At 31.0% G+C, this 4,862-nt stretch overlaps 1 long non-coding RNA gene across 3 annotated transcripts; it reads right to left on the bottom strand.

Annotated features, from left to right (window-relative positions):
• Nucleotides 1–1,192: 1,192 nt before the first annotated feature.
• On the bottom strand, nucleotides 1,193–4,399 carry LOC145108755 (uncharacterized). Of its 3 annotated transcripts, none has more exons than XR_013708530.1 (5): nucleotides 4,108–4,399; nucleotides 3,679–3,886; nucleotides 3,336–3,467; nucleotides 3,117–3,214; nucleotides 1,193–1,320 (listed from the first exon to the last, which is right to left on the bottom strand). It is a non-coding gene; the product is annotated as an uncharacterized LOC145108755 (long non-coding RNA). The 3 variants fall into 3 exon arrangements; XR_013708535.1 differs by lacking the exon at nucleotides 1,193–1,320 and adding an exon at nucleotides 2,023–2,820; XR_013708529.1 differs by lacking the exon at nucleotides 1,193–1,320 and having other exon boundaries at nucleotides 3,052–3,214; nucleotides 4,108–4,398.
• Nucleotides 4,400–4,862: the final 463 nt, after the last annotated feature.

Raw genomic sequence — 4,862 nt, 5'->3', positions numbered from 1 at the left:
AAACAAACGAAAGAGTTACTAGACCAAATGAACAAAGCTCGTTGATCGTTAAACAATACCCCCCCCCCCCCCCCCCGACTATTGATAGATCTAAATGCAAGAATTGAATAACTCTCTGATACCATATTGAATGGATAATAGAGACATAAAAAGTAGTTAGGGTTTTATTAAAGAAAATGTAATTACAATACAAAAGAAATGACCATTACATATAGTAAAAGCTATCTAGGGTAAACCTAGCTAGAAGGCTAAATAAATTCCCAACATAAAATAAGCCCAATACTTTATTAGGCTAACAATATGTAATAATGATGCATACAAAGTTAATACTTTATTATGCTAACAATTTGTAATAATGATGCATACAAAGTTAGGGGGCTTAAGTTCGCCATTGTATACAACAACAAAAACAAAACCCATGTCATATAGGGATGGAGTGAGGGAAAGGTAAGATTGCTTCCATAGACGATGACCTTAGTTTGTGACGTAGAATAGTTAAATGATTGCGTTAACCACGTATATACTTGTATGCTCTTTATTTTCTTCACATATCTTCTTATTGCTAGTGTGTCATTTGTTACCCTAACACTTTCTCATTGGCGCTCTTTGGATTTGCCATTGTATCTTGCTTATTATTCAGTGTAGTACATGATGTAATTGACATAATTAATATAGGGATAGAGTGAGGGAAAGGTTGTCAAATGAAGATTAAATTCTTTCGAATATTAGTTCCCATTCGTCGGTTGGCAAATAGTACTCCGTTGAATAATTTCGTTTTGAAAAATAATGTTTTTTTTTGTTATTTATGCTTATTTTCCTTTCGACAGTTGTCAAATAATTTAATTTAGTGAACCCTAAATTGCTAAAACTATAGAAGGGCTAAAATGTCTTACTTTATTATTATTATTTAAAAAAATAATATAGAAAATATACAATATAGTTTTTAATTAATTATTAATGAAATTCGGTTTTCATTTCGTTCTGATGTAAATTTTATGAGACCAAAACTCGAACCAAAAACCAAAGTTATAATTTGGTTTGTTCACGGACCAAACCAAAAAGCGAATTTAAATATGGTTTTATCTGAAATCGAACAATTTATTAGGGTTTAGTGTGTTAGAAAAGGATAGGTGATGCAACATATAAAATTTTATTGTTTCGATTTAAAATTGAAATTTGTAATTGTTTTTGGTTAATTATAAAAATTGGTAGACCAGAAATATACACAAATATACACACCCCTGTAGATGTTGATACCAACTCTCACTTGTTACTGTGGGTACTTGTTATTATCCCACAGATGCACAAACCTGCATATACCTGTACATAGATATTCACAAATTCTTTTAAAAGAAAAAATATGTAAAATGAAAATAGAAATAAAAAGAGAAGAAAATGACAACTATAAACTAAGCCAAACTTGTACCGTTAATATGCTCACATCTACCGTAACATTAATAATTAGATGTTTCATTACTGAATTTATATGAAGAAGCACTACATTAGAAAAGAACTAATAAGAAAATTGACCAAAACACTACATCAATTAAGAACAAAAGATATGAACATCAATCAACTGAGGATGCGAATTTCAGAAATTGAATAAAAGAAAACAAACCGAACAAACACAATGATTTACATGGTTCAACCGACATTTACGATTCTTGTTAAGTCTATGGGACAAACTGTATATCTCTATTACAAATTATATAAAAATTTGAATTTGTTTATAAAAAATTGCAATAATTTAAATATGCTCTCTTATCTTCTAGCGCATCTTGTCTATAGGACTATAAGCTGAAACAACACATTTGAAATCCCTACCCAAATCAGATCACACTCACATAAAGATCATGCCTCTCACACACACACACACACATACAGATCAGATCACACACAAATATACAGACAGAAAAAAATGAATTTACTTTGCTATTTCTTTCATTTGGCGCTAACATTTTAACATATTGGCAAAAAAATTAAAAATATAAGTTGGGGGGGGGGGGGGGGTGTACTGGGGTTTACATGCAAACCAACTTCAGAGCTAAAATGCACCCCAAAATATATAACCTGAAGCTACTCCTTTTTCTCATTAAAAAGAACAATGTATTTCATCTCTTGTGCTCGATTTTCAAGAAACCACGTGAAAAGCAAATTACAACCCATTTTTTAAAGTTGTTGCTCGTTTGTATAAATTATAATTGGTGAATTTTGCAAATTATAATCCCAACAAAGGAGTAGTAATAAAAGTAAAATCTTGTGATGTTCAAATAAGTTAAAGTATGTTGCTATCATCAATTAAAATGACATGAATTTTCATAAATATATTTTAAGAAGTGAAGTAGGATGTCATTATGTACAAATAGGTTAAAGTATGTTGCTATCATTCAATAAAAATGACATATTTTCATAAAGATCTTTTTTTTCTTATCTTCTTATTGAGTTGTACCGACTTACAGAGGGTGTATGTGGTATTGTGGTATTTTGGCATATTTTTTCTAGTTTGAGAAAATTGTCTAATCACCTTGATAAACTCGCATTCACCAACAACTACAATATCTGACAATAACAATCTCGTTTTCTGCATTTTTCTAAAAGTGTTAAAAAATATAAGAATCTCACTATAAAGCAAAATGGAAATAATACCTACAATTTATAACATTCCACTTTCTTTTATATGTTCAATATAGAATCCCATTTTCAATTTTTTTCTAGTTAAAAACTCACTATTAGAGTCCTCAGTTTCACTGGTGAAGCATCTCTTCTTCAACTCCATGGTAGGGTGAATTAACAATTCTTGTAATTCTTTTTCTCAACCAACTGTTTTAAATTGTTTGAGACGTTGGAAAATCATCATTATAATCTATTAATTAAGGAACAAAACACAATCTAAATTAAATCCACGAATTCACAAGTATGCATATGTTACTAACCCAAACAGGATAATTGGAATCACAGACAAACTTGGTCCAACAACATAGGCATTAATTAATTAAAATAAAGAACAACACAAGAATAATAAATTAAATATAGTATAGCCAAGGATTGCAATAGAGAAAGAACAAATGCAAAAATTTCACACATACTTAAACAAACAGTTTGTATGTTTAGTTTACCTTTATAAACCAAACAACATCTGAATGTAAAATCCAAGCCATCAACAATTTCAAGGCTTAGTAATATTGATTTCCCTACATGGGTGGTGGATTTCAACCTAAAATTAATAAAAATGAATTATTTTTGGTAAAAGAATATCTTCCTTCTTCCAAATTACATCAATAATGGTTAATTGACAACAAAACGAATAAGAACAAAAGAAATCAACATGAAATTACCAACAATCAAATGCCAAGCGTCCGATCTGGAATAAGGGGAATGTGTAATCCTCTCACAATCAATCTCTTCAAGTTCTGAATGAAGAATTTTGAGAAGCCAGTTATTCCAGAGTATATCCTTCAGCTGTATTCCTGAATCAATTAGGCGTTGAACCCGTGAATAAATGTTACAGAAGAAGTCAAATTTGAAAATTGATCCATTAAGACACAACTGATTTTAGTAGAAATACAGACCCTTATAAATCACACAAAACTTTTTGAAAGGATATGAAAGAAATCATAGAAAAAACAGAAGAAATAAGAGATGTTTGTGATAAGTATTTGAGGAAAATCAAAATCGTACCAATCTATTGAACTAACTCCCGATCCAAACCCAAATCTTTAAGATTCTGATTAAAAAAAAAGAAGGGATCGTCTGTGTGGTGGTTTTTTCGACAGATCAAGGGTGGGGATTCGTCGCCAGAGAACCGGTGCGAGGGCAGATAATGCTTGGAGACGGTGATAAGAGGCGCTCTGAGGCGGTTTGTGGTGCAATGGCCAGATTAATGATCCTAAAACAAACACAACAATTGTTAACCAAACAAATAAAACCTAGTGGTTAAGGCGTTTCCTTTGATATCTCTTTATAATCAAAACCCTAAATTAGAAAAACCACAATACAAATCTGACTAATCTGACTGAACAATAGTTTCAAAGAAAAAATCAAAATCATTTACACTCATAACCATTTACTTTTAAGGCGAAACAATCAGGTTTAGAGTAAATGTATTACCTTTTCCAGTGAGGACCATACCAGGGATACCATCAACGCTTGGGCGCCGGTTGCTGGCGGAAGTGGGGGCAGCAACGACGGTGGTGTCAGTGACGATGTGTGGTGGTAAGATGTTTGGGTAGAGAGAGAGAGAGAGAGAGAGAGAGAGAGAGAGGCAACGATGGATCATCGTGTGGAATCGTTACCGAAAAAGTAGTGCGAAGCCAGAGAGATGGTGGAGACGACGGTCAGGTGGGTTGTGGAGGTTGGAAAGTGGATTGTGGTTCACTGTTGGTGCGATGGCAGGGGTAGTTTTTTTTAGGAACATTGTAAAATGATTCACAATAAAATTTCCAAAAAAAAATCTTTATAATTCATTTTTAAGTAAATTAAGAAAAAAATTACTTTTATAACAATTTTAGTGAATAACAACAATATCATTGTAAAAATGAATCATCGAGATGTTTTTTTGAGAATTTTTTCTTGTGAATCATCTTACAAATGAATCATCTAATGATTCATTTTGTTCGTTCGCGAAAAAAATATGTAGAAAAAAAACTTCTAACCTTCCTACCAAAAATTTCATTCTTATTTGATCTTGACTCTATATATATATATATATATATATATATATATATATATATATATATATATATATATATATATATAGAGCTAGGTTCAGGTATTTAAAATAATTATTGTGTTATTGTATGCATAAATGTGGGCCAATCAAAATTAAATAATTAAATAAATAAATAAGGGTAATTTAGTAATTT

Source organism: Lactuca virosa, chromosome 1 (genome assembly GCF_052849685.1).
Source record: "Lactuca virosa cultivar CGN04683 chromosome 1, Lactuca_virosa_CGN04683_v6, whole genome shotgun sequence".
NCBI lineage: Eukaryota > Viridiplantae > Streptophyta > Magnoliopsida > Asterales > Asteraceae > Lactuca > Lactuca virosa.
This window is presented reverse-complemented; position numbering and strand designations above follow the sequence as displayed.